At 44.9% G+C, this 12297-nt stretch overlaps 1 protein-coding gene across 1 annotated transcript in view; it reads left to right on the plus strand.

Moving 5' to 3' along the window:
* Positions 1-1856: 1856 nt before the first annotated feature.
* ESR2 (estrogen receptor 2) overlaps positions 1857-12297 on the plus strand; it is a 77739-nt gene continuing 67298 nt past the window's right edge. Inside the window, exon 1 of the mRNA XM_083615228.1 lies at positions 1857-2222. The gene's annotated coding sequence lies outside the window, so the exon portion shown is untranslated. The remainder of the gene's footprint in view (positions 2223-12297) is intronic.

A 12297-nucleotide genomic window follows, 5' to 3' on the forward strand; every position in this document is an offset into this window, starting at 1 on the left:
GGATGAAGAGGAACCATTGATGAGCACCCTTTGGGTTCGGTCAGTCAGCCAGTTACAAATCCACTGAGTGGTAGCATGTATGGGATTGCTGCAGGGCACCTCCTGTAGTGGTGCCCTGGCTGTGGAAGGCCTGTTTATTGATCATTTGGCCTGATTTGCTTGCACAGAGCTTATGGGGAGTTTATATTAGGCCTCTTCCTTAGTGAGGCTACTGCTCATTGTCAAAGCACCTCACTGAAGTTTTGTGAATAAAAAATTACATATTATAATAATGAACATGCAACAACCTATTAAAAAAACCCCAGCAGCCTAAACAACAATAATGCCAGACCTTTGGGCACAGATGAAAATATGGACATCCTTGTGTACTTCTAACTTTCACTGCCCCCGTGCATTCTCCAAATAAAGTGTGCTCTCCTTTTGCACATTGCTGATGGCATTTATTTGCTGGCTCTGCATGAAATGGACTAGGACACACACACACACACACACACACACACTCTTCGAAGAAACATAAGACTGTCCAGTCTGTAGGGATGAATGAATCTGTCAATCTAGGTCTACTCTTCCAATCATAAGTCCTGTTCTCCACATTTCCACATCAATCTGCATTTTAAAAATAATCTTCATGACTTTTAGTGTGACGTTCTCCTGATATATAATTTTTAAACGCAATTTTCCCCAGGAGGTGCATTTTTGCAAGCACTTTCCCACTTTTGTAGGATGCTGTCCACCAACATGTGCATTTTTATGTACGTTTCCCGCAGCAAACACGTTTTTGTCTACATTACCATGGCTGGAGATACTGCACTGCAAAATTCAGAGAGGTGCAAATTTCAAAAGAGAGACATGTTTCAGACCACACATTGCTCCAGGACGTGCGAATTAAATAAAGGCCGCCTTCAAATGTGATCTGAACTGCGTTTCTTTCCCATCCTTACCACCCAGTCTCATAGTGAGGATCTGGTTGCAATGAATATCTAGAATGGCCTCTGCCACTCAAGCACATCCAGCGACATTTATCACATTGAGGGGCAGTTATGGGCGAGGGTGAAAGTTCGGAAGCAGCCCGCTGGTGTTATGTTCATGCATTCATGTGCAATCCCATGCATGCCTGCTCAGAAGTAAGTCCCACTGAGTTTAAGGAGACTTAAGGTAAAGGTAAAGGGACCCCTGACCATTAGGTCCAGTCGTGACCGACTTTGGGGTTGTGGCGCTCATCTTGCTTTATTGGCCGAGGGAGCCGGCGTACAGCTTCCGGGTCATGTGGCCAGCATGCCTAAGCTGCTTCTGACGAACCAGAGCAGCGCACGGAAACGCCGTTTACCTTCCCGCCGGAGCAGTACCTATTTATCTACTTGCACTTTGACGTGTTTTCAAACTGCTAGGTTGGCAGGAGCAGGGACCGAGCAACCCCGTCGCAGGGATTCGAACTGCTGACCTTCTGATCAGCAAGCCCTAGGCTCTGTGGTTTAACCCATAGCGCCACCCGCGTCCCTAAGGAGACTTACTCCAAGGTTAATGCAGCCTGCGTGTGGAATCAAGACGCAACCGGCTCTCCTTTTGCCAGATTTAACCAAACGGAAGACTTCTATTGCATTCTGTCAGGGCACAGTCGCAAACTTACTAAATAAATAAAAAAAATCCCTCCCCAACTCCCCCTCTCCCGAGGAATAGAAGGGAGAGTTTTTTTTACCAGCAGCACACCCTTAATAAACAAATAAATAAAATACACAGGGACCTGTCCCCGGTTAAGGACACTTGGAAAGCGTGATTCAAATGTTTCCTTTGGTAATTAGGCCTGTGTTGTCAGATAATAGATTATCCTCGCAGTGTCTACAAGGATAGACTAGTTTGGAACGAGCACAGACAAGGCTGGGCACTAGAGCAGGCAGTGACTAAGAAGCTTCTGAAATTTGTCATGTCAGGGAAGGAGGAGGGGAACTTCAACTAAGCTGTTGCTTTTGCCGGGGAAAGAAAACACCGGGCGTCTGCATGTGTGCGTGTGTGCGCGCTCACTAGCTGACAAGATACCGCTCCGTAGCGGCTGGTATTTGAGCTCACGGAGGCTGAGCGGTGTGCTGCCGGAGCCGGTCTTGGATACAGCTGTTGCTCTGGTGAGGCAAAAGGAAGCAAAAAAAGCAAACTCGGAAATGCCGGCTCGGGTTTAATGCGTTCCCAGTAATTGCAGAGTCAAGAACGATCCATTCAAAAGCACTCAGGTAGGTGCTTGTATTGAGCTGTGTGAATTTTAATACATATAGAGAGAGATTGTGTATGAGTGAGTGAATGAGAGAGAGAGAGAGAGAGAGAGAGAATATAAATGATTGCTAGGTAATGGAAAGGGGTATGGGAGAGCAATAAATGATGCTATTGTTGATTTGATTGATAATAAGAGGACAGTTAGATTTAGAAAGCTCAAAATGGCCTTTCTCAGGACCATTTCAGAATTATCCCTTTCAGATTTTTTATCTCCTAAAGTTGTCTAGAAAAAATTGCAAAAGTTTGTTACTTAAGTGATTTGTGGTTTGCTTCCATGTATGTGTGTGTGTGTGTGTGTGTCTGTTTAAATGACATTTGAAGACGAAAGACTGAGGATGGCACAAGTGTTCAAAAACTCACTTGAATACTTTAACCAAAATGATGAGGAAACTGGATATGAATGACTTAGAAGCCAAATAATTTATTTTTTCATATGCTTGGAGCGTCCTGTTTCACTGGAGTTTATTTGGGCAAAAAGAACTCAAATCCATTATAAAGATGTGGAGCAATGGTTTTTGGCTTGAGCCCAGTCTGAGCAGTGGGGGAAATTAAATATGTAATCCTATATACAAATAACTCTGGAGTACTCCTCATTGAGTTCAATGGAGATTACTTCTGAGTCAGAAGACATAGGATCACCATTGGGATGAGTTTTTTCAGCCTTTGCGTCTATGCTCCACGCTTTTTTTAAAGGAATGTTATGAAAGGTGTTAATGCAATGGCATTCCCAAATAATTAATTTCATCAATTCCTCATCCATTCTACTAATGCCTCATTAATTCCTAATTCCACCGTATGGAAGTAGCAGTAGACTGTAAACCGGTCTCTTAACTGCTGAGTAGAAAAATACTTCCCAGATCTGAGGGAAAATCACACACTGGGCACAATTTGCTCACCGTAAAATGCCTCCAAGTCCCATTGATGTCAGTAGGAAACTTAAGCTGTTGCTTAATTCACTTCCATTGAAACCAATGGGACTCCAAATCATTTAGCTCTGGCTGGATCTTGCCCAGTGTGTATGCTTCCTAAAACAGAGAGGCACAGACTTGGAAGGTCACATCCTTGAAGCCCTCACATCCCTGTTAAGAAAGTCGAAGGGTGGGGGGGCTTGTTGTGGCTACTCTGTACATGCTCAGAACAAGCCTCCTTTTAACTGTATCACATGGTTCCTCTGAGAGTCCTCCTTGCACTGGAAACCTGTCTCCAAGGCATAGTCTTATATGCATCAAATACACATCTTCTGTGGCTATTTCTTGGAGTTGTAGCCCACTCTGTGCCACAGTGATGTCAGGACAGGTGACGATTCCCTCTTACGCCACGCCAGGGGCTTTGTGCAATTGCTAGCGATGCCTCGAAAGGTTGTGTCTTTGCAGCCTGAAGTGGGGCATTGAAAGGTGAGGGTTCGAATCCTGCCCTCTTAGGGCTGGGCTTCATTACTGTTATTCATAGCCTTTCCACGAGGAGTGGGTCACAGCTCAGAGGTAAAGCCCATGCACTGTCTGCTGCAGATCTCTGGTTCAATCCCACACATCTTTACCCAAGTCCCTGGGAAGCCATATCAAACCAAAGGTTGCAGCAATATACCAAGTTAGCACAACCAATAGTTTGGCGCAGACAAAGGTGGCGCAGTCAAAGGTGTGTCCTTGAACCTCACAATTTCCTGCTTGTTTAAAGCGGTAGAGGGATTGATCCAGGTAAAGCCCTCCTCCCCCACAAAATGCACACCATCTGTACTCATTTGTTCCTCCCTGACAAAGGCTACTCAGACGATTACTCAGTCCACTTCTTTGGAGAAGCCCAGTGTGGCTAAAGGTCGAGATGCAATTTCTATGCGACGCAGAGCATTTCTATGCGACACAGAGAAGTAGAGATTGTAGGATTAAACCTCAAGGTAGCGTTTTGGGCTGACTGATCACATCAGTTAAAAGGGTCCGTGGTTCCGGATCCATGCAGCGCAGCCTATGTTTATTATATAATTTTGCAGCCGTCTCTTTTATTTTTAATACTCTGCTGAATCACAATGTGTGTGCGTTCACATTTTTGGAATGCCAATGATAAAAATGGCAAATAGTTGGGCAGAGATCCAGTCCCTGGAAAAAAGAAGAAGTTTGGATGAGCCCGAGAAATTGTGTCTCCTTGGAATATGCAGAAATGCGGGGATCCTGTTCTGGTTTGCAAGACAACCTGAGCAATGCTATGCATCTACCTAATGGCAAACCAGCTTGTTGGGACCCCTTCCTGCTTGCAGCCTTCTCGATTCGAGGAGAACAAAGCAAAAACCAGACAAGCTAGCAGTGCAGGGAGAGCAGAAACCTAGGTGGGCTTTCACAGCATGTGTTGTTGTTGTTTAGTCGTTTAGTCGTGTCCGACTCTTCGTGACCCCATGGACCAGAGCACGCCAGGCACTCCTGTCTTCCACTGCCTCCCGCAGTTTGGTCAGACTCATGCTGGTAGCTTCGAGAACACTGTCCAACCATCTCGTCCTCTGTTGTCCCCTTCTCCTTGTGCCCTCCATCTTTCCCAGCATCAGGGTCTTTTCCAGGGAGTCTTCTCTTCTCATGAGGTGGCCAAAGGATTGGAGCCTCAGCTTCAGGATCTGTCCTTCCAGTGAGCACTCAGGGCTGATTTTCTTAAGAATGGATAGGTTTGATCTTCTCACAGCATGCATCTATGCATTATTTGTTTATTTATTCAAAAAATTTCCATGCCGCCCAGAAAGTCAAAATTCCTGGGGCGTTTTGCCACGACAATACAAATAGCAAGATAAAAACAAGGAAAGGCAAGTGCCAAAATAAGGAGGAAGAGCCGTAGCTAAGTGGGAAACACCTGCCTTGGATGCAAAAGGCTCCTGTTTCCATCCCATCTCCACTTACAGCTGCCTGAGTCATTGGAGAGCTGCTGCCTGTCCGTGTTGACAGTACTGGGCTGGATGGACCAATGGTGTGGCTCAGTATGAGGCTGCTTCCTATGATCTTAATAAATCACCTCAGGTGGGAAATGGCTTAAAGAGGTTTTTTTTAAATAATATTTTGAAAATGAATTTATCTCCAGTGCCTTTTGGAAGGATCAGATTTTATCCCAACAAGACAGTATAATTCTTTTATCCTCCAGAGGCTGCTATTTTATCCACATGTATCTTTAATATTTTTAAATGTACCAAATTTTCTTAATGTTCTGTTGAAAGCCACCCAGAGTGGCTAGGGAAACCCAGCCAAATGGACGGGGTAGAAATAATAATAATAATAATAATAATAATAATAATAATAATAATAATAATAATACCTGGGAGAGAGTTAAGCTCCGTGAAAAACATGGACTTATTCCTGAGGAGGCACACGAACACAAATGCACAGTTAAGGATTGTAATTAAGACGTTTTCGAGACCTCGGGTCAATATTTTGCTCTTTCTTTTTTCAGAAAAGGAGAGAGATGCTAGACTTGGCTCTAGATGCAGTAGACTATGGACTGGCACATGCTAAAATCCGCCAGCCTCTTCAAAGTAGATTACAAGGACTCTTACCTCTCATTAGTTCTTGGCCATCAGTTAAACACATAGACGCACACACCACCACCAACAAAAACAAACAAACAAACCAACAAACCCTGCTATACATTTTGAAATGATTTGAATTTCAAATTTGAGCTTAAAGCTTGAAACAGGAATTGAGGGGATGCTCATCAAATCTGCAGATAACACCAAACCTTAACAGATTGGAAAACTGGACGCAAGCTAACAAAACGAATTTCAGTAGGGACAAATGTAAGGTTCTGCACTTAGGCAGGAAGAACCGGATGCACAAATATAGGATGGGGGACACCTGGCTTACTAGCAGTACATGTGAAAAAAGGATCTAGGGGTCTTGGAGAACCATAAGCTTAACATGAGTCAACCGTGTGATGCAGCAGCAAAACAAGCTAACGCTGTTCCAGGCTGCATTAACAGAAGTCTAGTGTCTGATCAAGAGAGGTAATAGTACTGCTCTATTCTGCCTTGGTCAGAACACACCTGAAATACTGTGTCTAGTTCTGGGTGCTTCAGTTTAAGAAGGATATGTTGACAAGCTGGAAGGTGTGCAGAGGAAGGCGACCAAGATGATCAAGGGTCTGGAAACCAAGCCTGATGAGGAACGGTTGTGGGAATTGGGTATGATTAGCCTGGAAAAGAGGAGACTGAGAGGAGATATGGTAGCCATCTTTAAATATCTAAACGGCTGTCGCAAAGAAGGTGAAGCAAGCTTGTACCTGAATTAGTGCATTTAAGTTACAAGAAAAGAGATTATGACTAAACATCAGGAAGAGCTTTCTGGCAGTCAGAACTGTTTGACAGTGGAACAGAGTCCCACAGGAGGCGATGGGCTCTCCTTCCTTGGAGGTTTCTAAGCAGAGGTTGGATGGCCATCTGCCATGGATGCTTTAGCTGAGATTCCTGCATTGCAGGGGGTTGGACTAGATGACCCCTGGGGTCTCTTCCAGCTCTAAGATTCTATGAAGGCAAAATTATGCACGATGCTTCAAAGATTTGTGTCCCATCAATGCTGGAATGGAGTGGGGTAGGTGTTTGAGGCAGCGTTGGGTTTGAATGAAGCTCCATATCCCTGCTCAGTCACAAATCTCCCACTATGGCCTTGGGCAAGTCTGAACTTACTAGGGCTCTTGCCAGGGTTCTGCTTTGCTGCTTTAAGCCAAGCAGGGAGCTATTGCGTTGCCAGCGGCGTGCAGTGAAATTTTTTCGCAGGGGAATAGTTAAGGCCAGAGGTGCCAGCATGCAAGGGCAATTGGAGGGGGGAGTGATGTGTGCGTGACATCACACATGTTAAAGATTTTCTTGTTTTACAGAAGTATGTGTAATGTCTCTCGTATTTTTTCCATGTAACATTTTTACAAATCCGTTTCATTTGTTGAGACATTAGGGGGAGAAAAAAAGGGGTGGGGGGGAAGATGGGTGGGGGTTGGGTCGGGTGGCGATGTTTCTATTTTGCTTAATGTATGTAGGGTTTGGTGTCAACGTTGCTTGTGCTGTTCACTTGTGTTCCTTTGGTGGTGAGAGAGGTTGGGGTTGGCCTAGGGTGTAGTTGTTTGTGATTGGCTGTGGTGATCTTTGTTTTTTTGTGTGAGTGGGGTGGATGAGTGTTTTGGATCAGGTTAGCCATATTGATTTGTATGCTGTTGGTGGATTATTGTCACTGTCTTGTTGGGCTGTGTATGTGATAAAGGGGAGCCATACCGGGGTAAAGGCGTCTTCTTCTGCTTGTCCCCGTTCAGTTTCAGTTTATTGGTTAATTTTTTCTAGTAGGGCTGTTTCCCATACTATTTGGTACCACTGGTCCATGCTTACTCCTGACAGGTCTCTCCAGTGTCTGATTATGGTGTTTCTGGCTGCTGAAAGTAGGTGGGTTATGAGTTCTTTGTGGTGTAAATGGGCATTGTTGTCTTGGAAGATGTTTAGTAGGGCCAATTCTGGGGTGTCTAATACTTATTTTACATATTTCTCATGTGGCTGTTGTCCAGAATAGTTGGATTTTGGGGCACTCCCACCACATGTGGAGGTATGTCCCTGTGGAGGTGCACCCTCTCCAGCATTTTGGTGAGGTTCCTGGGCGTATTTATCGCTAGTTTTCTTGGTGTTAGGTACCACCAGTAGGTGAGTTTCAGAGAGAGTTCTTTTCTTTTTGTTGATATGGATTTAAAGGGGAGTTTAGACCACATTCTGGTCCATTGAGTGGGGTTAATCTCATAGCCTATGTCATTCTCCCATTGTTTTTTGATTGCGTCTAGGGGGTTTGTGGGATTTTGGAGTAGTATTTTGTATATTGTGAATACCATCCCTTTACTGTTTCCCTTTGTTGTTAGGAGGAGGTTTTCGAAGGTTGTCAGGGGCCTAGTTGCTACTGATTTTACTGTTGGGTTTTTTAAGAGGGCAGAAGCCTCCTGAGCTTTGGGATGGATGCACCAGGCCTCTGACAGGATGCTGCGTCATACAGTCACGGAGTGAATGGGATCTCATGAGATTTCTGAACCTGGCAGGATTTGCATTTACAGTGGTACCTCGGGTTACAGATGCTTCAGGTTACATACGCTTGAGGTTACAGACTCCGCTAACCCAGAAATAGTACCTCGGGTAAAGAACTTTGCTTCAGGATGAGAACAGAAATTGTGCGGTGGCAGCAGTGGGAGGCCCCATTAGCTAAAGTGGTACCTCAGGTTAAGAACAGTTTCAGGTTAAGAACAGACCTCCAGAACGAATTAAGTTCTTACCCTTAGGTACCACTGTATCTCTTTTGGACAGAAATGCCAAGTCTTATTTTTCTCTAGCAGGTTTTTCCCCCATTTGGGTTCCTGTCAAGATTTTGAACACTTGGCCACCTATTTTCGATAAATTTTGTTTTCTTATTAAAAGACTTTAGTGCTCAGCACCCAGCATGTAAACAGCATTCTAGACCAGGGTTTCCCCAAACAATAATTTTAAAAATGCAATATTACAAGCAGTTACAAACAGGCTTCTCAGTTGTGGCTCTGTTCCTGTTTGCATGGCAGCACAGAGTTCACTGTTGGAGGGAGTGATATCAGGACACAGCTGCCCCACGGAGCTCTCCAAAGTATTGATTCTTACTGAATTCCTGAAACTAACTCTCTATTCTCAGAGAGCCTAATCCTACTGCTTTCTGCTGTTCACTCCTGACTCTCTCCCTTCCAGATCTAGAGGTTTTAGTGAAACATAAGCTTAACATGAGTCAACCGTGTGATGCGGCAGCAAAAGTAGCTAACACTGTTCCAGGCTGCATCAACAGAAGTCTAGTGTCTGATCAAGAGAGGTAATAGTACAGGTCTATTCTGCCTTGGTCAGAACACACCTGAAATATTGTGTCTAGTTCTGGGTGCCACAATTTAGGAAGGATGTTGACAAGCTGGAACATGGGCAGAGGAGGGCAACCAAAATGATCAAGGGTCTATAATTGGAAGTAAAGATAAGAAGTTTGTAATGAAAGAGGATATTGATATTACAAATATGAAATTGGGAACTGCTAAATATGTGTTATGATGAAATTCAGATTGGAAGGTGTCGAGGAAGTCTTCTAGCAATGTAAATATACCAGGGAATAAGAAGAAGAAGAAAAATCTTCTTTTATCTTTTGCATTTTTATTGTTGTTAAGTTTTTATGTTGTGTTAAATGTAATGTTTTTTTCTGTGTTTATGTTTGTGTATTATAAGAGAAAACCAATAAAAAAATTGTTTTTTGGGGGTGGAAATGATCAAGGGTCTGGAAACAAAGGCTGATGAGGGATGGTTGAGGGAATTGGGTATGTTTATCCTGGAAAAGAGGAGACTGAGAGGAGATATGGTAGCCATCTTCAAATATCTTAAGGGCTGTCACATGGAAGATGGAGCAAGTTTATTTACCCCTACTCTGGCAGGTTTGACCCGAACTAGTGGATTTAAGTCACAAGAAAGGACATTCTGGCTACACATCCGGAAGACTTTTCTGGTGGTAAGAGCTGTTCGGCAGTGGAACAGATTCCCAAGGGAGGTGGTGGACTCTCCTTCCTTGGAGATTTTCAAGCGGAGGTTGGGTGGCCATCTATCATGGATGCTGTAAGCTGAGATTCCTGCATTGCAGGGGGTTGGGCTAGATGACCCTCAGGGTCCCTTCCAACTCTACAATTCTACGATACTATGATTCCTTATAATAATAATAATAATAATAATAATAATAATAATAATAATAATATATTGGTACCCCGCCCATCTGGCTGGGTTTCCCCAGCCACTCTGGGCGGCTTCCAACAAAGACCAAAAAAACACTATAAAGTCACACATTAAAAACTTCCCTGAACAGGGCTGCCTTCAGATGTCTTCTGAATGTCAGGTAGTTGTTATCTCTTTGACATCTGATGGGAGGGCGTTCCACAGGGCAGGTGCCACTACCAAGAAGGCCCTCTGCCTGGTTCCCTGTAACTTGGCTTCTCGCAGCGAGGGAACTGCCAGAAGGCCCTCGTCGCTAGACCTCAGTGTCTGGGCAGAACAATGGGGATGGAGACACTCCTTCAGGTATACTGGACTGAGGCCGTTTAGGGCTTTAAAGGTCAACACCAACACTTTGAATTGTGCTCGTAAATAGGCAAGTTTTCCGAGGAAGCACCAGAGCTTCAAAATCAACTTCAGTTGCACCACCTGACCCTGCTGTCATGCCATTGAATCCCACGTGTACATAGTGGCAGTCTGGACTCCACCTAGAGGCAAGAAGAAAGACCAAATATAAAAATAGCAGGCACTTTGGCCCCATGTGCACATAATGGTAGAAGCCAGGGTTATTGTGATATATTGTGAAAGACAGATGTGCTGGTATGTGCCGCCTGATCATTCCCTCACTGCTCCTTCCCCAGAGGAAGTGGAAAAAACAAACCAGAAAACTATGGTTTCCTGTTATGGCTGAAAGAGGCCATGGCTTGTTGCTCCCTATTGCTAGCCAACCTTAAGCCATGGTTGTTGTTGGCTAGGGAATGTGAAGTCACTTAGAAAGTGAAAGAAAAGGCACACGCGGTGTTTATTTTTTAAATTGAAAGGATGGCTAACATCAACAAGAACCCCATGTAATACATAGTTCTTCAACTCCCTACCAGTATGGCCAATGGTCAAGGAAGATGGGAGTTATAGTCCAACAGCATCTGGAGGGCCACGAATTCCAAATCCCTGTATTAAACAAGGAATACATGAGAACTCGGGGTGCGGGTGGCGCTGTGGGCCTAGGACTTGCTGATCAGAAGGTCGGCGGTTCGAATCCCCGCGACGGGGTGAGCTCCTGTTGCTCGAACCCTGCTCCTGCCAACCTAGGGGTTTGAAAGCACGTCAAAGTGCAAGTAGATAAATAGGTACCGCTCTGGTGGGAAGGTAAACGGCGTTTCCGTGCGCTGCTCTGGTTCACCAGAATACGGCTTGGTCATGCTGGCCACATCACCCAGAAGCTGTAAGGCGGCTCCCTTGGCCAATAAAGCGAGATAAGCGCCCCAACCTCAGAGTCGGCCACGACTGGACCTAGTGGTCAGGGGTCCCTTTACCTTTACCTTTACATGAGAACTGCTAGAGCATTCAGGTAGCTCAGACTGTTCCCAGTCCACCACTGAAACATGGTTATTTTTCTGGATTTATATCTAAGTCAATTTCCATTTTTTTGCATATGACCTACCAAGAGAACTGCATTGCAAAATTCAGAGAGATGAGAAGTTTGAAAGATGTTTCAGTTCATTTATTGCATTGGAAAATGTGGATTAGGTAGGTTCAGCTTTATATATGAACTGAATCCAATTCTACCCCATCCTCATTTACATCCAGTGGGTTTCAGGCACTGCTTGTATGTTTATTCTAAAGATTTGCACTCCACCTTTCTAGGCACAAGCCAGCTCAAGGCGGCTTAGGTAAAGGTAAAGGTACCCCTGACCATTAGGTCCAGTCGCGGATGACTCTGGGGTTGTGTGCTCATCTCACTCTATAGGTCAAGGGAGCTGGCGTACAGCTTCCGGGTCATGTGGCCAGCTTGACTAAGCCGCTTCTGGCAAACCAGAGCAGCTCACAGAAATGCTGTTTACCTTCCTGCCAGAGCGGTACCTATTTATCTACTTGCACTGGTGTGCTTTCGAACTGCTAGGTTGGCAGGAGCAGGGACCTCACCCCGTCGCGGGGATTCGAATCGCCGACCTTCCGAAAGGCAAGCCCTAGGCTCTGTGTTTTAGACCACAGTTCCACCCGCGTCCCACCCAAGGCAGTTTACAACAATCTAAATATAGTGAAGGTTCGTAGGATTTCCAGCTAGTCTTCCATCTAGGCACTCAGCAGGTTAAGATCATCTGAGCTTCACCAAGCTTGCTGCATTGTCCTGGGATAGCTCAGTCAGCAGAGCACGAGACTCTTAATCTCAGGGTCAGGAGTTCGAGTTCCACATTGGGCAAAAGATTCCTGCCTTGCAGGGGGTTGGACTAGATGACCCTCGGGGTCCCTTCCAGCTCTAACAATTCTATGATTCTATGTGCCTTCCAGCCAGC

This window comes from Podarcis filfolensis, assembly GCF_964270895.1.
Source record: "Podarcis filfolensis genome assembly, chromosome: 1".
In the NCBI taxonomy this organism is placed as follows: domain Eukaryota; kingdom Metazoa; phylum Chordata; class Lepidosauria; order Squamata; family Lacertidae; genus Podarcis; species Podarcis filfolensis.